Raw genomic sequence first — 26344 nt, 5'->3', positions numbered from 1 at the left:
TTATTGCAGGCTGACCTATTTGGGTCATCAGAGCCATCGGAATTTAATGTTTCACCAGAAACCTTTGTAAAGCTTTTGTCATTCTGTTCGAATAAGGTATCCTTATCAGTAAATTGAACTCCTGTCAAAATCAGGAGCCTATCCATGTTGCTCACTCTAGCACAGTCAAGTAATTTTAAAGGCCAACACAGACTGGAAATTCCAGATTGCGTTTCTGCAGCCTTTTATATAGTTTGCCAAATTCCATTATATAGTCTTCCATGGAGATATCCTCCATTTTCCGGAACTTATCAAAATCCGACCATGCTTCATACGCACTTAACAAGTCATCTTTCTTATAAATCTTATCCATATAATGTAATAAAGTCTCCAGACCGTCTTCTGAGTCTAATTCTTCCAATTCCAGCTCAGAAAGCACTTTGTTTCGGATTTTACTGCCATATGATAGAGAAAGAGCCAATGCCATACCTTGTTTTCTCTTTCCCAAAGCAGTTACTTTAGTCCACATAACTACTGCACTTCTCCATTGGTCGTACGATTCCCTTTCTGAATATAAGGGAGGATAGTCATATCCAGCCATCTTTATCCTGGGTTCAGCCATGTATCTTTTTTTTTTCCTTCTCACTCACTCCTTGGTTTGAACAGGAAAAGTTGTATCTTTCAAACCTTCACATTTGCACAGCAACCATCCTCTGCTGCCACTGTTAGACGTTTTAGTTGCTGTGAAATGAAGAGTCTAAAGTTCATGTTCCTTTTCACCAAACACCATTTATTTCACTTCCACAGCCTCTGTACAAAACTCTTAACACACCACCTGACAGAGGCCACCTGAAGCCCCTTTACATATCAGTGTCAATTAATGGATACATAACATAAATGAGACAACTAATTGCAATGTCTCTTAACCCATTACTTAACAACATGCATGACATCTATTGCCCCCTTGAACCTGGGATATCACATTGATGGCAGGTAATCCTGCTGCCCGGGCATTTTGTTGGGCCTGGTCCATGTCAAAGTTTATACAGTTTTCTGCTGGGGCAAACAGTGCATCCGTGACCTCATGGATACACTTGTGGACTATAGATGCCACAAATCCCCGCTCGAGCCCTGGAATGATCCTGAGGCATAAAGGTTCAGGGCTACAGTGAGATTGATGGCCACCGAGAGTGAGTGTCCTATTCTTCCACGTGGTGCCAAGTCCGCAAGGCCATGGCACAGGTGCTGCACTGTCCCCTTATTCAGGCGGAGCTTCCTGTGGCACACATTGCCTGTCATCTGTTCAAAAGACCATTGACACCTGTACACCTTGGGCCATCATCGACCTCCGCCTCTGGATCCCTCCCTGGCCTGATGGGCGGGCGGGGCCTGCACCTGGGCTGCCACCTCGAAACTCTGTTGATGCTGCTGCTGCTGCCTTCTCTGTCATCTGGCCACCTGGTCTGCCAGCATCACAGCGAGGGCAGCCTCCGAGATCTGAGGATACAACTGTTATAGTCGCGGCACAGCTGTCATCTCCACCCTCCTCCAGCGCAGATACACACACCTCGGTGGGAAATGTTAGTGGTCATGCTGCCGGGCACAATCTGGTGAGCACTGCACGGCTGATGATGCCCATCTGGTGGAGGCAGGAACTCCCAGCCAAGACAGCAGTTGGAGGTCTGCAGGATCCCTGGACCCAGCTGGGTCCCAGCTTGATGCTGAGCCTTTGGAACAAAGTTACCCGGGGCTGATGGGAAAGATAGGGAGCAGCCGGGAAATTCAGAGGGCGATGTCAGCTTCACTCCAGCAGATCCATAGCCGATTGGAGGAGTCCCAGAGGCTACGGGCACAGGAGGTGGCGCCGGCAATGTGTGGCACTGAGGCCAACACTGCTAGGGTGGCGACCGCAGTGGAGAGCCTGGTGCACATAATTGGCACTATGAGTGAATGAGTCCAAGGCATTGCGCAGCCATGGCTGAGGATCTCGGCAGTAACTCTGTCTCACTGGTGGATGTCACCCATTATCAGCCAACCTTGATGGGGTTCTGCGGGACATGTCCTGCTCTCAGATGGGAATGGCCAAGGCGCTGCGGAGCTTGCCCTTGTCGCAGTTGGCATGGCTAGGCACCACAGAGCATGGCCCGGTCACTGGGGGATGTGTCCCAGTCACTGAGGAGCATCGCCGAGGGTGTTGACACGACGATGGGGAACCACCAGGGCTGGCAGAGCCAGATGATGCAGGGGCAGCCGGGGCTCGAACAAGCTGCCCCTCCATTCCAAGGTGAACTCCAGAGCCCCAAGTTCACCAATCTGGAGGACGGGGCGCTGAGTGCCAACCCGGACACTTCCACGGAGTGACAACGGTGGCCACCAGCACTCCCGTGTTGCACCCCTCTGATGAGGCCGCGTCTTGGGGTCAGCACACGGGACAGGGCAGCACGGCAAGTCGACAAGTGAGCCGGGCCCCTCTGGCCCCAGAGGACGCCCCCAGGGGCATCGAAGGCCATGGGACATGGTAAGCACCTGGCTGCCTCCACGTCAGATGTGCATCCTGGGGAAACACCATGACGTAGTGGTAGAGCTAGGATGGCCAGGCACGTTGAGCATCACTGAGGGACTTAGTAGGGGGGAGGGGTTAGGTAGTGGGTGGGGAGGGTGTGTGTTTGGGGGTCTGGGGTTGGGGGGGGCGGCACTATCGGAAATGCGGTATTGTACAGTATATTAAACCCGCTCTTTGCACAAACAGCATGATGCCTCTGTCACTTTCTTCCACAATGCTGGACCCTGACCATTTGCCTGTCTCTCCAGGCATCACACCCTCCCCGTGGCACCCACCCGTCCTCCGGCCGTGTTCATGTCCCCGGAGATGTGTCCCATCCCCTGGGGTGTTCGGATGTTGGCTGCTGATTGTGTGGTGTTGACCCCCACACAGTGTCCAGGTGCGATTGGAATGCTAGGCAATGACTCCCACATGGTACATGGCCCACCTAACCCCGGGAACCCACTTGGCATGTGTGAAATGCTCACTTAACCACGATTGCCAATTCCCTATTAGCGATTGCCTTCAGCCGCGCAGCCAGAGGACTCGGCAGTCGGTGGGGGTTATGGGTGATCGGTGGGCAGACAGGCAGGGACAGGGGTTGCCCCCGGAATGGGGCTGGTGTTTCCATGAGGGATTGCCCTCCCCAGTTGCCCCCGCCAGCGGCTCTCCCCCACCCTCCCACGGTGGCCCGCCCCAGCCGAGGGTCCCCATCCTCCACCGAGCACAGGGGCAGCAAGCCCAGCGCCCCCGGTCTCTTTTCCTGTAAGCAGAGGTGGCTACTCACCTCCTCGAGGGTCCCCATCCTCCACCGAGCACAGGGGCAGCAAGCCCAGCGCCCCCGGTCTCTTTTCCTGTAAGCAGAGGTGGCTACTCACCTCCTCGTCTCCCCACAGAAGTCCTTCTGTCAGGCTTCTGTTTTTAAAAAGGAGTATTAATCGGTGCCAGCGTAAGCACTTGCTGCAGAGGCTGCTGGATGACAGAAGGCTGTTGCATGATGCTTATCTCTCGTTAATTATATGAAAATGGGGCTTAAGTGCTAATAATTGGTTTGTTGCCACGCTACGGCGAGATTCCAAATTCGCCTATTGGCAGGCCGTTTGCATCGCTAACTGTTTGGCGCCTGGCGCGGTTCCCGTTTTTGGCCTCTCCTGCTATTCGCTGACCTCATTACGCTTGAGTGCGAGGGTAACGAAGCTGGAAGATCTTGCCCTTTGACTCTATTCTATCTGTACCCTCTTCATTCAGCTTACTAAAGACAGTATCAGATAACCTTATTGCACTTTTCTCATCCTGTACTCGTAACTTCTCCTTCCCTTGTCTCATCTTATGTGCCTGTGATCTTGTTATCACACAATCAGGAAACATCCCAGGATGGTCCATTTGCAATTCTTCTGCAGCTTGATTTTCTACTGGTTGTCCAACCATAGTAGGCTCTGTGATCCAGCTATATCATTCCCTCCAATGAAATAAATCCCTGCAATGGGCATTCAAGGCTGTGGGCCAAGTGCTGGCAAATGGGATTAGGTAGGCAGGTCAGATGTCTTTCATGTGTCAATGCAGATGCACTGCATTATTCTGTGATTGAGTATGATGCAGTGAAGAAAGCTATATTGAGTGCTTATGAGCTGGTATTCGAGGCTTACAGACAAAAGTTTTGAAATGTAAGAAAACAGTCTGGACAGACTTACATTGAATTTGACAGAGTTAAACAAAGTAATTTTCATAGGGGACTGAGAGCTTTAAAAATAGAAAGAACCCTGGTGCACGATCAATTGCACAAAGACTAAAGTTGGGTACAACTGTGGCTTTATTACAGTCAAATGCATGGCCTCCTGCTGCAGCTGGCGAAATGGCTGGGCACTGGAGGTCACACATATTTATACAGTTCTCCGTGGGCGGAGCCAGCCGGCAGGAGCTACCGGCGAACCTGTAGTGCAGGTCCTACCTTACATCTCCTATTACTGTGGAGATGTAATTCACCCCCTGTTAAAATGAGTCCGGCGGGGGTGACGTGAAACTATATACAATTATGCAATTATGTACAGTGGTAGGGAAAGAAAAGTCCACGTTGACGATCCGGAGTCTGTCAAAGGTTCAGCCGGTCTGGTGTGTCATGATATTCAAACACACACATCATGATGGACACACTAACAGGCAAATCAGAGTACACAACACCACAACCAATCACAGACAAGAACACCAACCACATAAAAAGCACGAGCACGACACCTGGAGGTCAGTAGGTCTGGGGAGAAGGAAACAAGAAAGAGCTGTTGAAACACCACAAGCAGGGAGCCCCCCACGTGCAGAGTGCAAAGACCAAGTTGTAAATAGTGAGTTTAAATAAAGAAGCGTTGTACCACATGCAACTGTGTTGGCTCATCTGTGTGTCAGAACACCCAACACCACATGGTACAGGAGTGGATCGATACCTGCCTACCAACCTGCCATTCTGGACATGGACCACACCGGCAAACCGCAGCCGATGCAAGTCACGGGGAACCTAGGCACCAACTGGAAGCTCTACAGGCAGCGATTTGACCTGTACATCCGTGCCACCGAAAAACAGAATGCCTCGGATGATTCGAAGATTGCAATGCTCCTCTTCTACGCAGGCCCCCACCCAAACGATGTCTTTAATTCACTGGTGTTCGAAGAAGGCGAAAACCAGGCCAAATATGACACGGTCATCCTCAAACTGGACCAGCACTTTCAAACTGAAGTAAACGAAACTTTTGAAAGATACATCTTTCAGCAACGCCTGCAAGGTAAGGAGGAGCTTTTTCAACCCTTTTTGACGCACCTCCGGATTCTAGCGCAGTCCTGCGGTTACGGCACCACTACAGAGTCCATGATCAGGGACCAGATTGTTTTTGGCGTTGCCTCTAGTGGCCTACGCCAGCAGCTTCTTAAAATAAAGAGCCTCACCTTAGCGTCTGCTGTGGAAGCCTGTGTCCTCCATGAAAATGCTACCTGCCGTTTTGCCCGATTTCAGGCGTCCGAGTTGGCACGGAGGGGGTCCCCAGCCGTCGAATCGGCAAGCCAGGCCGCCCACGACGTTGAACGCATCCAGGCCGTCGATTTCTTCCCGCCCCACGGCCCGGACGACAGCGGCCGCTTCCCGCGCTTTTCGCGGTCTCCCGCGCAGGTGCGCGCCAAAAATAACGGCCACAACGAGGGACGCACTGCGCAGGCGCGCCCACCGCAAGATCGCACTGCGCATGCGCAGTGGCGCAACGAACGTCGTGACGTCATGACGTGCAGCAATTGTGGAGGTCTACACTTAAAAGGGCAATGTCCTGCAAAATACCGACAGTGCAACAGATGTGCCATGATAGGCCACTACGCAGCCCGCTGTCGTGCGGCTCAACCCATGGATCCGGCGCATCCTCGACAACCTCGCACACGAGTCAGGACCGTCCAGCCCACGCATCAAGACTTCCAGTTAAGTGATGCAGATGACCAGGATGACTTCCGAGTTGCCGTCATTGATGTCAACAAGGTCAATGCCATCAATCCAGACGATGAGTGGTGTGCCACCCTGACGGTCAACCGATCGCGCGTCGCCTTCCGTCTGGACACCGGCGCATCCGCCAACCTGATTGCTTACTCTGCAGTCCAGGCCATGAAGGTCAAACCACCCATCACACCATCCCGGCTTAAGATGGTTGACTATAACGGGAACGTTATCCCGTCCGTAGGATCTTGCCAGCTACAGGTGACTCACAAGAGGTACACGGCCACACTCCCCTTCGAAGTTGTGGGCTCATCAAAGGACTCGTTACTGGGCGCACAAGCGTGTAAGGTCCTTCACCTGGTACAGCGCATCATGTCTCTCTCTCCAGATGAGATATCCGACTTCCCGGATGCTGAGTTCCACGCGAATCTCCATTCCCTCCTCGCTCACAACCAGGAGGTTTTTGAAGGCATGGGGACATTGCCACACACGTACAAGATTCGACTCAGACCGGACGCCATCCCTGTCGTTCACGCACCTCGCAGGGTTCCTGTGCCTCTCAAAGACCGCCTCAAGGCACAACTGCAGATTCTTCAGGACCAAGGGGTCCTATCCAAGGTCACGGAGCCCACGCCATGGGTCAGCTCCATGGTCTGTGTAAAGAAGCCCTCTGGCGAGCTCCGTATATGTATAGATCCAAAAGATCTGAACAACAACATCATGCGGGAACACTATCCCATCCCGAAACGAGAAGACCTCACCAGCGAGATGGCGCGAGCCAACATATTCACTAAATTGGATGCGTCCAAAGGATTCTGGCAGATCAAACTGGACCCGGCCAGCCGAAGACTATGCACATTCAACACCCCTTTTGGCAGATTCTGCTACAACCGGATGCCATTCGGCATCATTTCGGCATCTGAAGTATTCCACCGCATTATGGAGCAGATGATGGAAGGCATCGAAGGGGTACGTGTATATGTGGACGATATCATCATTTGGTCCACCACTCCGCAGGAACACATGCATCGTCTTCGACGTGTCTTCACCCGCATACGGCAAAATGGCCTGCGTCTCAACCGTGCGAAGTGTGCTTTCGGCCAGACGGAGCTGAAATTCCTCGGGGACCACATCTCAAGGTCCGGGGTCCGTCCCGATGCAGACAAGGTTAGCGCCATCACAGCCATGCCACGACCGGCTGACAAGAAGGCTGTCTTAAGATTCCTGGGCATGGTCAACTTCCTTGGGAAGTTCATTCCCAACCTGGCTTCTCATACAACAAACATGCGCCATCTCGTAAAAAAATCGACGGAATTCAACTGGCACCAGTCGCATCAGCGGGAATGGGAGGAGCTCAAGCACAAACTGGTCACGGCACCAGTGCTGGCCTTCTTTGACACGACTCGCCCTACAAAGATCTCAACAGACGCCAGCCAATCTGGTATTGGAGCGGTACTCCTGCAAAAAGACAGCACGTCATCATGGGCCCCGGTTGCGTATGCCTCACGAGCCATGACCCCTACCGAACAGCGCTACGCGCAAATCGAAAAAGAATGCCTGGGCTTGTTAACTGGACTGGACAAGTTCCACGACTATGTGTATGGCCTGCCACGATTCACGGTCGAAACTGACCACCGCCCCCTGGTCAACATCATTAACAAAGACCTGAACGACATGACTCCTCGCCTCCAGCGCATCTTACTTAAACTCAGGAGGTACGATTTTGCACTGATCTACACTCCGGGGAAGGAACTCATAGTGGCGGACACTCTTTCCCGAGCAGTGAGCACACCACCAGATGCGGAGGGGTTCGTGCGTCAAATTGAGGCACACGTGACTCTGACAGCAGCAAATATGCCAGCTGATGATCCTTGTCTGGCCCACATACGCGCAGAGACGGCGACTGACCCTCTGCTGCAGCGAGTGATGCGCCACATGACGGAAGGGTGGCTAAAAGGGCAGTGCCCCCAGTTTTATAATGTGCGAGATGATCTCACCAATATAGACGGGGTCCTTATGAAATCGCATAGGATCGTCATTCCACACAGTGTGCGCCAGATGATTCTTCGTCAACTACACGAAGGCCACTTGGGCGTCGAAAAATGCAGACGAAGGGCCCGGGAGGCGGTATATTGGCCGGGTATTAATGAAGACATAGCCAACATGGTGCTCAACTGCACAACCTGTCAGAGGTTTCAGCCAGCGCAACCTCCGGAAACACTTCTACCACACGAGATGGTGACGTCCCCCTGGGCGAAGGTGGGTGTTGACCTATTTCACGCGCTCGGCAGAGATTACATTGTTATTATAGACTACTTCTCAAACTACCCGGAAGTCATGCCTCTCCATGATCTGACGTCGTCCGCAGTCATTGGGGCCTGCAAGGAAACGTTTGCTCGCCATGGCATTCCAAGGACTGTCATGTCAGACAATGGACCTTGTTTTGCCAGCCGTGAATGGTCGTCCTTTGCCGCAGCATATGGTTTCACTCATGTGACATCCAGCCCTCTGCATCCACAATCGAACGGGAAGGCTGAAAAGGGTGTCCACATCGCAAAGCGGCTCCTGTGCAAGGCGGCTGATGCCGGATCGGACTTTAACCTTGCCTTGCTGGCCTATCGATCGGCCCCGTTATCCACGGGCCTCTCGCCAGCGCAGCTACTAATGGGTCGCTCCCTCAGGACGACGGTACCTTCCGTCCTGGCACCGACAACAGACCATGAGGCGGTTCTTCGGAACATGCAACTGCAGCGTGATCGCCAGAAAGGTCGGTACGACACACGAGCGACGGACCTGCCCCCCCTGTCCTCCGGAGACAAAGTACGCGTCCATCAACCGTATGGTGGCTGGTCAGCACCGGCCGAAGTCCTCCGACAAGTGGCTCCCCGCTCGTTCCTGGTTCGCATGCCGGATGGTTCCGTGCGTCGCCGCAATCGGCGCGCCCTTCGCCGACTTCCACGCTCACAGCCACACAACACGCCAGATCCTCAACAGGCTTCCGAGGATGACTTTGTGGAGCTGCCGCACATCACGCCCTTTCCATCGCCACCCATGGCCATGCCTGCACAGCAGCCGGTGGTTCTTGATCCACCCTTGAGGCGGTCAATCCGAATTCGTCGCAAACCCATTAGAATGGACTTATAATACAGTTCATATGTTAAATAAGTTGGACAATTTTACATGATAACCTGTTGTTGTTTATCGTTCCAGATGTCTGACTGGACAACTGTTCAAATTTTTTTTTCTTCTTCTCTCGTTCGCATTTCTGTTATGTTATGGTACAACTGGATTCATGTGACGCACTCGACATCGCCCCATGTACATAGTTCCGTCATAGACACATGCTGCACACGACACACACACACTCTTAGATGCACTCACGTCACGATCATATTTATTACCACGTAGGCACATATCTTTGTAAAAAGGGGGGATGTCATGATATTCAAACACACACATCATGATGGACACACTAACAGGCAAATCAGAGTACACAACACCACAACCAATCACAGACAAGAACACCAACCACATAAAAAGCACGAGCACGACACCTGGAGGTCAGTAGGTCTGGGGAGAAGGAAACAAGAAAGAGCTGTTGAAACACCACAAGCAGGGAGCCCCCCACGTGCAGAGTGCAAAGACCAAGTTGTAAATAGTGAGTTTAAATAAAGAAGCGTTGTACCACATGCAACTGTGTTGGCTCATCTGTGTGTCAGAACACCCAACACCACATGGTGCTTTGGTACTTCATTGGGAGCGGCTTAACGGTGGTGGGGAAGTTGGTGCTGGCAGTGGTGGAGGTGGCACCGATGGCGGTGGTGGCTGTGCTGATGCTGGCCAGTCATCGGGGAACTCCGGGAGCGTGCAGAAGTCCTCTTCGGCCTCTTGTGCGGAAAAGGGGAGGTGGGGGGGTAGTCTAGTGGGGTCAATATTGGCGGCGCGGTGGGAGGTGGGGGGGGCACATTGGTGGGGGTATGTGTTGGGGTTGAACCTGACGGTGCCAGGTCGCTGAGTGAGACAGTATCTTGGCGGCCGGGGGGAACTCAACGTAGGCATATTGAGGGTTGGCGTGGAGCAGGTGAACCCTGTCCACCAAGGGGTCCGCCTTGTGGAGTCGGACGTGCCTACGGAGAAGGACCGTTCCTGGAGCAGCGAGCCAAGTCGGGAGCGACACCCAGGATGTGGACTTCCTGGGGAAGGTAAAAACACGTTCATGGGGTGTGTTATTAGTGGCGGTGCACAATAGTGACCGGATGGAGTGCAGAGCGTCAGGGAGGACCTCCTGCCAGCGAGAGGCTGGGAGGTTACTGGACCGTAGGGCCAGCTGGACAGCCCTCCAAACCGTCCCATTCTCCCGTTCTACTTGCCCGATTCCCCGGGGGTTGTAGCTGGTCGTCCTGCTGGAGGCTATACCCCTGCTGAGCAGGAACTGACGCAGCTCATCGCTCATGAATGAGGATCCCCTGTCACTGTGGATGTAGGCGGGGAAACCGAACAGAGCGAAGATGATGCTGAGGGCCTTGATGACGGTGGCAGACGTCATATCGGGGCATGGGATGGCGAAGGGGAATCTGGAGTACTCATCGACCACAATGAGAATGTACGTGTTACAGTCGGTGGAGGGGAGGGGCCCTTTGAAATCCATGCTGGGGCGTTCAAAGGGGTGGGAAGCCTTCACCAGGCGTGCACGGTCCGTCCGGTAGAAGAGCGGCTTGCACCAGTCCCTAGTGACTGTCCTTACTTCCTCGACGGAGTAGGGCAGATTGCGAGCTTTGACCAGATGGTACAATCAAGTGACCCCCGAGTGACAAAGGCTGTCGTGTAGGGCCCGGAGTTGCTCCACTTGTGCGCTGGCACATGTACCTCGGGATAGGGCGTCTGAGGGCTCTTTGAGTTTACCGGGGCGATACAAGGTCTCGTAATTATAGTTGGAGAGCTTGATTCTCCACCGCAAGATTTTATCATTTTTGATCTTGCCCCGCTGTGTGTTATCGAACATGAAGGCTACCGACCGTTGGTCCGTAAGGAGAGTGAATCTCTTACCGGCCAGGTAATGCCTCCAATGCCGCACAGCTTCAACGATAGCTTGGGCCTCCTTTTCGACAGATGATTTTCCGAGGCAAAGAATGCCACAGGTCTGCCTGCCTGGTTTAGAGTGGCGGCAAGGGCGACATCTGAAGCGTCGCTTTCTACTTGGAAAGGCAGTGACTCGACCACTGCGTGCATCCCGGCCTTGGCGATGTCTGCTCTGATGCGGGCGAAAGCATGTTGTGCCTCGGCCGCAAGGGGGAATTGGGTGGACTGAATGAGTGGGCGGGCCTTGTCCGCATAGTTTGGGACCCACTGAGCGCAGTAGGAAAAGAACACCAGGCAGCGTTTGAGGGCCTTGGGGCAGTGGGGAGGGGAAGTTCCATGAGGGGACACATGCCGTCGGGGTCAGGCCCGATAAGTCCGTTTTGGACTATATAGCCGAGAATGGCTAACCGGGTCGTGCTGAACACACTTCTCTTTCTTGTAGGTCAGGTTGAGAAGAGTGGCAGTGCGGAGGAATTTATCGAGGTTGGCATTGTGGTCCTGCTGGTCATGACCGCAGATGGTGACATTATCTAAGTACGGAAAGGTGGCCCACAAACCGTACTGGTCGACCATTCGGTCCATCTCTCTTTGGAAGACCGAGACCCCATTTGTGACACCGAAAGGGACCCTAAGGAAGTGGTAGAGGCGACCGTCCGCCTTGAAGGCAGTGTATGGCCGGTCCGACTTCCGGATGGGGAGCTGGTGGTCGGCGGATTTCAGGTCAATTGTTGAGAAGACCCGGTACTGCGCAATCTGATTGACCATATCAGATATGTTTGGGAGGGGGTACGCGTCGAGCTGCGTGTACCGATTGCTGTAGTCCACGACCAATTGTGTTTCTCCCCAGTTTTAACCACTACGACTTGGGCTATCCAGAGGCTGTTGCTGGCCTCGATAATACCCTCCGAAAGCAGCCGCTGGACTTCGGACCTGATGAAGGTCTTGTCCTGGGTGCTGTACCGTCTGCTCTGTAGCCACCTGAGTTGGCCACTTCCTGACTTAAAATGGAGAACAGCAAAGGCTGAAGGGAAATTCAGCCAACACAGGCAGAAACTAGCAGGTGCAAGTTTACGATGTATTAGATTCTGCAGAAACCCAGACAGCATCGATACAAGCAGCCATCTGCATAGTAATGTAGCATCCATCTACATAGTAATGAGCGATCCCCGGGAACAATCAAAACATTTTGAGGTAAACAAGGCCAAGCCAGACTCCTCGGCGCCAGCAGGAGCCAACACAAAAGAGGTTAACGGACACTTAAAGACCGCCCAACGATCAGGGAACAGCTCCAATATTGGAGAAATCGAACCAAGCGATTGGAACGAAGTCCAATCACTTAAAACCAGGTACGGGGTCCACCCCGAAGGGCGGAAAGCCCCTGGGGACTATAAAGTAAAGCCCCCAAGTTCAAATCGTCCTTCTTGACCGGGACACTCAGCAACGCAAAGCAACCCCTGAGAGTGAACTGTCCGGCGGCCTCCAAGAAAGTAAGTCGCGAGTCAATGCTCGCTATGAGGTAGGCGCTCCTAGCTACCAGTCCATACCAGCTTTTGAATCCCGCAGGCTCAGAACCCGAATGAAAGGCCATTTGTTCCCCTGACCTGGTGGGCCGTCTGAAGCTAAGTATAGGCCTGTTAGTTATAGAAATAGCTTAGAAAGTAGAGTTTATGCATGAGTAGTGATTTACTGTGTATAATAAATGTGCTTTGATTTGAATCTTACTAATTGGTGTATTGAGTTTCATAGGATTCATAGAATTTACAGTGCAGAAGGAGGCCATTCGGCCCATCGAGTCTGCACCGGCTCTTGGAAAGAGCACCCTACCCAAGGTCAACACCTCCACCCTATCCCCATAACCCAGTAACCCCACCCAACACTAAGGGCAATTTTGGACACTAAGGGCAATTTATCATGGCCAATCCACCTAACCTGCACATCTTTGGACTGTGGGAGGAAACCGGAGCACCTGGAGGAAACCCACGCACACACTGGGAGGATGTGCAGACTCCGCACAGACAGTGACCCAAGCCGGAACCGAACCTGGGACCTTGGAGCTGTGAAGCAATTGTGCTATCCACAATGCTACCGTGCTGCCCACTATTATTGATTATTACTTGAACTTGAACCTCGTGGCGGTATCAGAAAGATACCTGGCAACTCTAGAGCAAAGGTCATAAAACCGAGCCAATTGAACCAACCAAAAGTTAGCAACATATTACTCCCGATCGAGAAGTGGCTTAACCACTCCGGGAGAACCCAAAATTTGAATTTGAAATCCAATTGGGAACAGAAAAACCACAAGTGTTCAAGCACTTCTGATCAATCCTCATAATTCAGAAGTGTGTTAATGCATGCGTAACTAACAGGGCTACAAGGTAAACTGCTAGATTTTTTGTTGGGACAAAACTGTCGGGAGTTTGTATTCCGGAAAAAAATATAAGCCGTACCCATAATCTCAGCACCGCCTTAATACCCCTCGATCCAAATTTCAAGACCTGTATTTAGAGAGGAAAGATGGCAATGCAGGCAACGCAACGCATTGAACCCCGAAGAATACGTGGTCGCAGGGACCAGCAGTAGAGTAGGACAGTGTCCCCTTTGGGAAGAGGAAATCAGAAAGTACCTCAAAGGGAAAGGATGGCCCCTTTGGAGCGAATTCTGTGAAAATGAGGAAACAGATCCCGGGAGTATAGGATATACTTGGTGAGAGAACTTGAGCGAGATTCACAAGAAGAGCTTAGGAAAAGATCGCAAGCCGATGGCAATCGGGTGCTGTTTGGCACAATTGCGAGGCACAGAGGAGGTCGTTCTGACGCTCCGTAGAGATAGAGGAGGCACATCGAATGAGTAAGGTCGATGTGAGCGAGATAGAGAGAGAAAACGTAGATTTAAGAAGGAAGTTAGCAGCAAAGGACGGAGAGGTGGATGATGCCAAGTGGGCACACCAGTCTTGTCTGGCACACTTAAGCAGCTTCCAATCCCAGTACGAAAAGGCCTATCAGGACACGCAACGTGCAGTCCTGGTACGAGAGGAAACAGAGAAGCAGGTCGAGGCATTGCAAAGGCAGTGTAGCGACCTGAAGGCGGCGTTAAGAGCACTCCAAACTACCACCACGGAGCACAGACAAAGCTCATTAGACCACGCAAAGTGCCGGAAGCAGATTGCAGAACTGCAATCTTTGCTTTCAGTTCAAAAAGGATTCCAGGAAACCTTTGGATCACAGTTAGATGAGGAAGACGGCCCTGATTGGGAAGAATTGAGTGAGACAGCACAGAGAAATGTTCAGGGAACATGTGCGCAGGGAAAGCCCCAGAAGCGAAAAGCGCCCCAACCCCCCACAGAGCAGATAGTTCAGGCTCCAATGAACACAGTCACCACCCACCGCACAGCCACATCGGACGACACGGAATTTCTGTACACCACCCCCTTAACAGTGACCCAATTACGGGATGCGTGCGATAAAATCAAACCGTTCCTCCCCACCTCAGACCCCCACCACTCCTTTGCCAGAGTAAAACAGCAGGTGACCATGTACGGCCTGGATGAGCGAGAGCAAGTGAAGCTCACAGTTTTGAGTTTAGACCCTTCGGTCGTAGCAGCCCTTCCTGACCCACAGAATATAGGAGAAGGTACCCTTGCAGAAATGCATACTGCGATCCTGGACGCGATCGGGTATAACAGGGGTGACCCCGTAGAAGGCCTCAATAAGTACAGGCAAAAGAAAACCGAGCACCCCACAGCGTTTGCTGGATGCTTGTGGATCCATTTCGCAGCAGTTTTCGGAGACTTAGACCATGCCCACTTGTCCCCAGACAACATGGCCAAATGGACCCGCACCCTTATCTTCCATGCCACAGAAACAGGACCGAAAGCTTGTGCCAATTATGATCCCTCAGAGGAGGCTCATAATGAGAAATGGGTTGTAAAAAGATTGTCCCGCGTCTGGGAGCAGTCTGTACAGAACAAACCCGCAGTTAGGAAACCCGAGGAACAGCAGGCAGAAGCAGACATTCAAGCGGTGAAAACGCACCAGAGCCCCGCATGGGTGAACGAAGGTAGGAACAGCCCCCCAAAAAAGCCACAGGACTGTTACAACTGTGGACAGTTGGGACACTGCAAGAGAATGCAATGCCCCACGAAAGCCACAGAGAGCCCAGCAGGCAGGCACTCTGAATAAGAATAGGACAGAGCCCATACATAATGTGAGCACCTGTTCAGATCAGCCGGACCTGAACGGAACGGACTGACGGTGTTCGGTCTCCCCCAGTTGGGACTGCGACACCCTTTGGGATAGGTCCGGCCGACCAGTAGTTGCCGCAAAGATACGGGGACAGCCCATCAAATTTGTCTGGGACGCAGGAGGGTCCCGCACCACAATCAATTCCTCCACCATGTTTCAAAAGGACACGTGGCCCACTACAGCCACCATCACCCTCAGCGGCTTTACAGGCCACTCACAGCAGGGACACATCACAGCCCCTGTACCCATTCAAATAGGCAACATCACCACCAGGCACCCCATAGTTTTAGTCGATCTACCCCACACAGCAGAACACATTTTGGGCATCGATTTTATGAATTCCCACAACCTATCCTTTGATCCAGTCAACCAATGTGTCTGGAGAATGGCAAAATCTGCAAGAGCCCCCGCAACGCTCACCATAGGAGACTATGCAAACAAGATTAGCGCAGTGGGCAAATTTTGGTTTGACCCGACCACAATTAGCACAGACAAGCAGGTTAGGGCAGTTCTGCAGAAGCACAGGACCGCGTTCGCGACCCACAAACACGACTGTAGCCGGATGACTGCTTCCGTTCAAATCACAGGACCTGACCCTAGACCCCAAAAGCAATATGGATTTCCCCAAGAGGCAGAGGGAGAAATCACAAAAGTTATCGACAGCTTATTAGAGCAGGGCGTACTCAGATCAGTAGCCTCCACTAATAATGCCCCGATTTGGCCAGTGAGAAAGCCAAATGGATCATGGCGACTGACCATCGATTACCGGGAACTCAACAAAGTCACCCCCGCAGCAGCCCCCACGGTATCCACAAGTCCCAAGACCATGCTCAAACAGGGACTCAACTCACAATACTTTACGGTTTTGGATGTCAGTAATGGATTCTGGTCCATTCCATTGGCAAAGGCGTGCCAGTACAAATTTGCCTTCACTTTTAAAAATCAGCAGTACACGTGGACATGCCTTCCACAAGGATTCCACAACTAAACTAATGCAGCAGGTGCATGGGAACCTGGATTGTAGTTTTAGGGTAAGGGAGAATGAGAGTATAGAGGTCAGGAGCACAGATTTGACGTCGCAGGAGGGGGCTAGTGTTCAGGTAGGTGGTTTGAAGTGTGTCTACTTCAATGCCAGGAGTATACGAAATAAGGTAGAGGAACTGGCAGCATGGGTTGGTACCTGGGACTTCGATGTTGTGGCCATTTCGGAGACATGGATAGAGAAGGGACAGGAATGGATGTTGCAGGTTCCGGGGTTTAGGTGTTTTAGTAAGCTCAGAGAAGGCGGCAAAAGAGGGGGAGGTGTGGCGCTGCTAGTCAAGAGCAGTATTACGGTGGCGGAGAGGATGCTAGTTGGGGACTCATCTTCCGAGGTAGTATGGGCTGAGGTTAGAAACATGAAAGGAGAGGTCACACTGTTGGGAGTCTTCTATAGGCCTCTAAATAGTTCTAGGGATGTAGAGGAAAGGATGGTGAGGACGATCCTGGATAAGAGCGAAAGTAACAGGGTAGTTATTATGGGAGACTTTAACTTTCCAAATAGTGACTGGAAAAGATATAGTTTGAGTACATTAGATGGGTCGTTTTTTGTACAGTGTGTGCAGGAGGGTTTCCTGACACAATATGTTGACAGGCCAACAAGAGGCGAGGCCACGTTGGATTTGGTTTTGGGTAATGAACCAGGCCAGGTGTTGGATTTGGAGGTAGGAGAGCACTTTGGGGACAGTGACCACAATTCGGTGACGTTTACGTTAATGATGGAAAGGGATAAGTATACACCGCAGGGCAAGAGTTATAGCTGGGGGAAGGGCAATTATGATGCCATTAGACGTGACTTGGGGGGGATAAGGTGGAGAAGTAGGCTGCAAGTGTTGGGCATACTGGATAAGTGGAGCTTGTTCAAGGATCAGCTACTGCGTGTTCTTGATAAGTATGTACCGGTCAGGCAGGGAGGACGGTGTCGAGCGAGGGAACCGTGGTTTACCAAAGAAGTGGAATCTCTTGTTAAGAGGAAGAAGGAGGCCTATGTGAAGATGAGGTGTGAAGTTTCAGTTGGGGCGATGGATAGTTACAAGGTAGCGAGGAAGGATCTAAAGAGAGAGCTAAGACGAGCAAGGAGGGGACATGAGAAGTATTTGGCAGGTAGGATCAAGGAAAACCCAGAAGCTTTCAATAGGTATGTCAGGAATAAGCGAATGACTAGGGAAAGAGTAGGACCAGTCAAGGACAGGGATGGGAAGTTGTGTGTGGAGTCTGAAGAGATAGGCGAGATACTAAATGAATATTTACTCAGGAAAAAGATAATGTTGTGGAGGAGAATGCTGAGACCCAGGCTAATAGAATAGATGGCATTGAGGTACGTAGGGAAGAGGTGTTGGCAATTCTGGACAGGCTGAAATTAGATAAGTCCCCGGGTCCTGATGGGATTTATCCTAGGATTCTCTGGGAGGCCAGGGAAGAGATTGCTGGACCTTTGGCTTTGATTTTTATGTCATCATTGGCTACAGGAATAGTGCCAGAAGACTGGAGGATAGCAAATGTGGTCCCTTTGTTCAAAAAGGGGAGCAGAGACAACCCCGGCAACTATAGACCGGTGAGCCTCACGTCTGTAGTGGGTAAAGTCTTGGAGGGGATTAGAAGAGACAAGATTTATAATCATCTAGATAGGAATAATATGATCAGGGATAGTCAGCATGGCTTTGTGAAGGGTAGGTCATGCCTCACAAACCTTATTGAGTTCTTTGAGAAGGTGACTGAACAGGTAGACGAGGGTAGAGCAGTTGATGTGGTGTATATTTGGGTGGGTGAGTAAATTTGCAGACGATACTAAAGTCGGTGGTGTTGTCGATAGTGTGGAAGGATGTAGCAGATTACAGAGGGATATAGATAAGCTGCAGAGCTGGGCCGAGAGGTGGCAAATGGAGTTTAATGTAGAGAAGTGTGAGGTGATTCACTTTGGAAGGAATAACAGGAATGCGGAATATTTGGCTAATGGTAAAGTTCTTGAAAGTGTGGATGAGCAGAGGGATCTAGGTGTCCATGTACATAGATCCCTGAAAGTTGCCACCCAGGTTGATAGGGTTGTGAAGAAGGCCTATGGAGTGTTGGCCTTTATTGGTAGAGGGATTGCGTTCCGGAGTCGGGAGGTCATGTTGCAGCTGTACAGAACTCTGGTACGGCCGCATTTGGAGTATTGCGTACAGTTCTGGTCACCGCATTATAGGAAGGACGTGGAGGCTTTGGAGCGGGTGCAGAGGAGATTTACCAGGATGTTGCCTGGTATGGAGGAAAAATCTTATGAGGAAAGGCTGATGGACTTGAGGTTGTTTTCGTTGGAGAGAAGAAGGTTAAGAGGAGACTTAATAGAGGCATACAAAATGATCAGGGGGTTGGATAGGGTGGACAGTGAGAGCCTTCTCCCGTGGATGGAAATGGCTGGCACGAGGGGACATAGGTTTAAACTGAGGGGTAATAGATATAGGACAGAGGTCAGAGGTAGGTTCTTTACGCAAAGAGTAGTGAGGCCGTGGAATGCCCTACCTGCTACAGTAGTGAAGTCGCCAACATTGAGGGCATTTAAAAGCTTATTGGATAAACATATGGATGATAATGGCATAGTGTAGGTTAGATGGCTTTTGTTTCGGTGCAACATCGTGGGCCGAAGGGCCTGTACTGCGCTGTATCGTTCTATGTTCTATAACTCCCACTCCATTTTACCGACAGTTGGCAAATGGTTTGTCAAAATTTTCTCGCCCGAATGTCTGGTCCAGTATGTGGACGACCTATTACTGCAGACAGACACCAAGGCAGAGCACATCGAGCTTCTGTCCGAACTCCTGGAACTCCTACAGAAAATTGGTTGTAAGGTAAACCCCAAAAAGGCCCAGATTTTGGAAAACAAGGTGATATATTTGGGTACAATTATCACACATGCTAAACGCAAGATAGAGCATAAAAGGATTGACTCGATTGCTAAATTGCCCCTTCCCCAGAACGTTTCAGCCATCCGGTCGTTTTTAGGACTGGTTGGCTACTGCCGAAACCACATTGACGGTTTCGCCAGCAAGGCAGCACCCTCTCGGAACTCCTAAAGAAAGGAGCCCCTTGGGAATGGCTTCCGCAGCATATGGATGCTGTGGACTCTTTGAAAAGAGCCCTCATTGCAGCCCCCGCACTACAAGTTCCAGACCCGCTTTCCCCCTATGCGATTGAGGTAGCAAGCACTGACCGCACCCTTTCGGGCATGCTCGTCCAGGAACGGCACGAACAATTAAGGCCCATGGTTTACGCCTCCAGAGTTTTAGATGCTGTGGAGCAGGGATTTTCAGCCTGTGAAAGGCACCTGCTCGCAGTTTTCTGGGCAGTTCAGTATTTTTCTTACATAACCGGACTAAACCCCATCACAATCCTCACAGAACACACCCCCACCCAACTTTTACTTGATGGACGACTCAAGGACGGTACAGTTAGCCAAATAAGAGCAGCCAGATGGACCCTTCTTTTGCAGGGACGGGACATCACTGTTAAAAGGATCAAGACCCACACTTTCTTAGCAGATAACCTACAGTACCCAGGCACCCCCCATGAATGTGGAATTATCTCACCACACCACAACACAGGCCCCTTTATTGCAAAAACACCCCCCATAAAGATAGGTAGTCCAACCCAGATCTCCCAGCACACAGATACGTGTTAACCCATAAGAATATATGTGGATGGATCTTCCACAGTATTAGAAGGAAAGCACATAACAGAATGCGCCATCTATGTCGAGGACATGCAGGGACGCGCCCTAGAAGAAATCGCAATAAAACTTCCAGGACACTTAGGCGCACAGGCGGCAGAACTAGCAGCCGTGGCGTACATTGTGGATCACCCAGATTCCTTCCCCAGCCCAGCAGACATATACTCGGACAGCCTCTATGTCTGCAATAGCCTTACAGAGTTCCTACCCCTGTGGAAAGCTAGAGGATTTGTTTCCGCAGACGGAAAACCCCTCCCCTCAGCCCCATTGCTCCGTCACATCTTAGGAAAAGCACAGGGCAGGACCTTTGGAATAGTTAAAGTTTGTAGTCACCATCGTTCCTCCCCCCCCCTGGAAATGTAAAGGCCGACGCACTGGCAAAAGCAGGTTCCAGGCACGGATATTTTTGGACACCCCCGAAAGCGCACCAGTGAATGCAGTTCAGGTCTCGCAGACTGATATCGAGGATTTAGTGCAGGCCCAGAAGCAGGACAGCAATCTCAGGGAGATTTTGAAAGGAAAATTTACGGCACCTTACGATAGGTTTAAAAATGCTTTGACCACACATGACGGTGTGGTGTTAAAAGACACCCTTTATGTGGTTTCTGAACAGGACAGGAATCAGCTCATTTGTTTATTCCATGACGGTCATGGATCCCACTACAGCCCACCTCAGGCAGCCCTGTTGGTGGCCAAGTTTAAAAGAAGACGGAACACACTACGTTGAGAATTGCCTTATCTGTGCCCAGAACAATCCGGACTGATATGCCAAGAAAGCTCAACTTAGTCACACCCGCCCCGTTAACGGCCCCTGGACCAACCTCCAGATTGATTTTATAGGACCATTGCCCCCTTGCAGGAATGGTTATAAATATGTACTCGTTGTGATAGGCATGTTTACAAAATGGGTAGAGGCATTCCCATCCAGAACGAACACGTCAAAGACCACAGCCAAGATCTTAACCCACCACATCTTTACGAGATGGGGACACCCCCGCAGCATTGAATCCGACCAAGGTTCCCATTTTACGGGACGTGTCATGAAGAACGTCCTCACGATATTTGGCATTACCCAAAAATTCCACATCGCATACCCATCCCCAGTCAAGTGGTATCGTGGAGCGCATGAATCGGACCCTAAAAGCTACCCTCCGAAAAATGGTCCAGCAAAACAACACCACTTGGGATTCAGTCCTCCCTTTTGCACTGATGTTTTTGCGAAATACAGTTTCAACATATACAGGTTACACCCCACACACTCTCATGACTGGACGCCCCATGAAAGGCAGAGAATTTTTATTAGGTTTAGACTTGACCAGCCCCGAAGTGACGGCCCTCACACACGAGAAAGCAGTAGAACAACTGGTAGAGAATGTTAAAACGGCTCAGCTAGCAGCCACGGTACGATTAGGCACACAAAAGAAACAGAGCAAGACCTGTTTCGATAAGACAGTACATGCGACTGAGTTCAGTGTAGGACAGCAAGTCATGCTCTCCATATACAAACCCAGCACATTCCTGTCACCTAAATATTCAGGTCCGTACTCCATTACGGACAAAGTAAGATCCTCCGTGTACAAAATAATGTTCCCCAACGGAAAGACTCCATGGTTCCATATTAACCAGCTTAAGGCATACGGATCACAGTCGAACCACGCACACCACGTCATGCTCGACGCAGCAGACCACATCCCACCCACAGCCAACGTAACCCTATCCTCCCCAACACGCCCACCACATCCACGGACTCGCCCTTGACTCCACCCCAGACCTCTAGGCTCCGCCGCGGAACGCCCACAGACAGCAGCAGCAGCGACAGCGACTGGGACTCGGACAATAGCCACAGCACGCCTCACTACTATCCCCATGCAACAGGACCCACACCCAGCGAATCTGACCACGATTCGAGTGATTCCTTCCTCATCACATTCCTCAATAAACCCACCAAAGACCACCGCCCTACGATTACGACCCCGACTCCGTCCCCACAGAATTAGACACCACCTATTGGCACCGAGATGACTCGTCCGGAACGACGAGATGGACCCCAAATCGCACCATGCAGCCCTATCAGCCCTGATACATTCGAGAGTATGGCATCCGGGAGAAGATGACGACTTTGAGTCTGACTCCCAAAGCGAGAACCCCTTTGCAACCCTGTTCGCAACCGATAACTGAGGTGTCCAGATGATGTTTTAGAAAGGAACCGCTTGGGAGGAAACGGTGTCCTTTCTGATGGAACCTGTAGCATGTTTAATGTTGTTTGTTACTGTTAGTGGTATTGTTAAATGTTGTATGTAAGACCGTAAAAAAACATTTCCACTGCCCCACGCCTTATTTGTTGGCAGAAACCTTTGAGAACGTGCCAGCACACTCATCGGCCGAAACCACTGAGAGCTTGCCAAACCCCCGTTCATAACTGCCCTTCTGGTTCGAAGGTAGAACCAATACGGCAACCCCCCACGATGACTACATTTCTTGCCCGTTCTTGTCGGTTGCTCAGGCAGTGGAGAAACGGCTTGGGACCCGCCCTGCCTGAGGACCCCCCCTCTGGTCAACTACGCTCGGGTAGATCACACACGGCATTGGTTGCCTTCCTACCCGGGGATTCCATCCAAATCTTACCCGTCGCGGCCCATACGCACCTCATTTCGGCACTTTTGGCTCAAAAAGTTTTGTTTGTTTCAGGCGACCCTTAGGTTGCCAACCCTCTGCTATTTACATCCTCAAACATTCGGCTGGTAAATCACACAGCCTGCGAGACGGCTCACACTGGTTCAGTATTTTTAAGTGTGTCTTGTCCGGAATATTCGTTTTTAAAAAAAAAATGAGGGAGTCACACATGGTGACAAGTTGTAAAGGGAGAATTGGCGCAGAAGGACAGACATACTAACAGACGAGATATTAAACCAAGATAGTAACAGACACTATGCTTGATCCCACAGAACCCCAGAAGCTCCAGGAAAAGAGACAAAATGAAGAAAGAAGAGAAAGAAGAAGAACCATGAGGACATCCTCCGTGTAGCTCATCACCTTAATGAACATTTGGTTGTGCGCGAACGTGAACCCCCTGACCCCAACCCCCCCCCAGCCGTTAATGATTCACTTCCCCATAGCACCCAGAGCCCAGTCACAAGCGACACCACACCATCTTGTTGTGACAGGTTTATAACCTGGTATTCCCTGTCTTACTTAATAGAATCCCTTCTAGTATTGGCGATACTATGCAGCATCGTGCAGACTATCCGCATGAGGAAGTGGAGAAGGAGAACCTACCGCACTCGCACCCCGGTATATAGGATAAGATCCCCTATTTTTGGTTGCGACCAGACCCCCAACCCCCGCGATCTATAATAAAGGACATTCGTTTGCGTTCTTTTTGTGAATAAAGAAATGTTTCATGAGTGATTGTACAACCCTGAGCTTGACTGCCAAGCCAGGAAAAATGTGAATAATGCTGCTATGATTTTGTTTGTATCATTAAGGAAGTTAGTATGATTGAATGTCTGAGTGAGTGTAGTTTAGTGAGGACAGTTAGAGGTACCGTTTTTCTTATTTTGTAATGCATGTCCCTGTTTTGACATAGCGCCTCTTAGAATGTTAGTTTCAATTTTCTTACATAGTTATGGTCAGTGTAGAGGCCATAGAAGAGTGCTCGCCGGGTCAGGGAATGAAGACAACGCAGTTATGTGATCCTTCATGCTTCGCGTTAGGATCACAAGGAGGAAGTGTAGCCACCTGAGTTGGCCAACTCCCGATGTAAAATGGAGAACAGCAAAGGCTGAAGGGAAATTCAGTCAACACAGGCAAACTTGCAGGTGCAAGTTTACTGTGTATTAGACTCTGCAGAAACCCAGACAGCATCGATATAAGCAGCCATCTACATAGTAATGAGCGATCCCCGGGAACAATCAAAACATTTTGAGGTAAACAAGGCCAAGCCAGACTCCTCGGCGCCAGCAGGAGCCAACACAAAAGAGGTTAACGGACACTTAAAGACCACCCAACTATCAGGGAACAGCTCCAATATTGGAGAAATCGAACCAAGCGATTGGAACGAAGTCCAATCACTTGAAACCAGGTACGGGGTCCGCCCCTAAGGGCAGGAAGCCCCTGGGGACTATAAAGTAAAGCCCCAAGTTCAAATCGTCCTTCTTGACAGCAACGCAAAGCAACCGCTGAGAGTGAACTGTCCGGCGGCCTCCAAGAAAGTAAGTCTCAAGTCAACGCTTGCTACGAGATAGGCGCTCCTAGCTACCAGTCCATACCAGCTTTTGAATCCCGCAGACCCAGAATCCAAAAGAAAGGCCATTTGTTCCCCTGACCTGGTGGACCAGTCCGAAGCTAAGTATAGGCCTGTTAATTATAGAAATAGCTTAGAAAGTAGAGTTTATGCATGAGTAGTGATTTACTGTGGTAATAAATGTGCTTTGATTTGAATCTTACTAATTGGTGTATTAAGTTATTGATCATTACTTGAACTTGAACCTCGTGGCGGTATCATGAAGATACCTGGCGACTCTAGAGCAAAGGTTATAAAACAGAGCCAATTGAACCAACCAAAAGTTAGCAACAGCTCCTAGTGGCAATGGGCTTGCAATCCGCAATTAGATTGGCAAAAAGGGAGGGGGGGGATCAACCTTGAGGGGCGCAAGGCCGTAAATGGTAAGGGGGGTAAGGGCCCACCGAATTTGAGGGTGAGGCTCTGGAGGTTGCACTGGAAGTCCAGGCCCAACAGGAGTGCAGCGCAGAGATTAGGAAGGACATAGAGGCGGAAGTTACTAAATTCAATGCCCTGGACCGTGAGGGTGACTGTACCAAAGCAGCGGATCGGGTCGGAGTGGGATCCGGAGTCTAGGGAGATCCTCTGTTTGGCGGGGTGGACCACGAGGGAGCAGCGCCTTACCGTATCTGAGTGAACGAAGCTTTCGGTGCTCCCGGAGTCCAGCAGGCACGAGATCGCGTGGCCGTTGATTTTAGCCGTCGTCGACGCGGTGGCCAGGTTGTGCGGGCGAGATTGGTCCAGCGTCACCGAAGCGAGCTGCGGGTAGCCATCGGATGCGTCGGGTGACGAGCGTGTGCCGTTCCGATGTGGGGATGTCCGGAGACCCTGTGGGGGACAAGATGGCGGCGCCCATGGGGCGCACGTGGCCGAAGGGGGACAAGATGGTGGTGGCCCTTGGTCGCACACGGACCCGGGAGGAGAAGATGGCGGCTCCTATTGTGCGTCTGGCATGGGGGAGGTGGCGATAACAGGCGCGATTGTAGTGACTGCGCGGGCCTGGCACACCGCCACGAAGTGGCCCTTTTTACTGCAGGCTTTACAAACTGCAGTGCGGGCCGGGCAGTGTTGGCGGGGGTGCTTCTGCTGACTGCAGCAGTAGCAGCGGGAACCCCCGGGGTGCACGGATCGGCGTGCGGCGCAGGCATATTGGGAAGGCAGGGACCCGGCTGAGGAGGTCGTCGGCGGGGTAGGAAGGAGTAGAAGGGTGGGCAGCGTGGCGGGAGGGGTACGATTGTACATTACGGGATGCGACCGTCATGGAGAGCGCCAAGGTTTTAGTCTCCGCCAGTTCGAGCGTGGCCCCTTCCAGTAATCGTTCTCGGATGCGGTCCGACGCAATCCCCGCCACGAAGGCATCGCGCATGAGGAGATTCGCGTGTTCAGAACTCGTGTCGAAGAACAAAGAGTTAAAACGGGGTAAACTGTGGAGCGTGCTGTTGACTCTGAATTGGCTCATAGGTCAACAGGTTCTTTTCAACACTCTTATAAATCTGAGAAATGTGCAGCAGGGTGGCCCAGTGGTTAGCACTGCTGCCTCACGGCGCCGAGGTCTCAGGTTCGATCCTAGCTCTGGGTCACTGTCTGTGTGGAGTTTGCACGTTCTCCCCATGTTTGCGTGGGTTTCGCCCCCACAACCCAAAGATGTGCAGTGTAGGTGGATTGGCCACGCTAAATTGCCCCTTAGTTGGAAAAAATGAATTGGGTATTCTAAATTTTAAAAAATAAGGTCCCTTTGTTCCTCGGAACTTCCCAGTGTCAGGCCATTCATTGAATACTTCTTTGTCAAATGTATCATCTCACACTTTTCAAGGTAACATTTTCTAGGTAATGTAATCGGGGCCTAGTTTTAAGGCCAATTAAATTGGATATCTAAATTAAAGATTTGGGCACTTTAAACAAAAATCACAGTTCGCTCCAGCAAGAAGCCTGCAGAATCTAAATATCTGTAATACACAACCGACAGACCAGCTGCCAGAACATGTCTGGGCCTGTCCCATTCAATCACCCATCAAAG

The 26344-nt window shown here is 51.2% G+C and overlaps 1 long non-coding RNA gene across 3 annotated transcripts in view; it reads left to right on the top strand.

Annotated features, from left to right (window-relative positions):
- LOC140410986 (uncharacterized) overlaps positions 1–24490 on the top strand; it is a 75519-nt gene extending 51029 nt beyond the window's left edge. For all 3 annotated transcript variants that reach the window (XR_011940779.1, XR_011940778.1, XR_011940780.1), the window contains exon 3: positions 22991–24490. This is a non-coding gene — a long non-coding RNA (uncharacterized lncRNA). The remainder of the gene's footprint in view (positions 1–22990) is intronic.
- The last annotated feature ends 1854 nt before the right edge of the window (positions 24491–26344 follow it).

Source organism: Scyliorhinus torazame, chromosome 4, assembly GCF_047496885.1.
Source record: "Scyliorhinus torazame isolate Kashiwa2021f chromosome 4, sScyTor2.1, whole genome shotgun sequence".
NCBI classification, from domain to species: Eukaryota; Metazoa; Chordata; class Chondrichthyes; order Carcharhiniformes; family Scyliorhinidae; genus Scyliorhinus; species Scyliorhinus torazame.
This window is presented reverse-complemented; position numbering and strand designations above follow the sequence as displayed.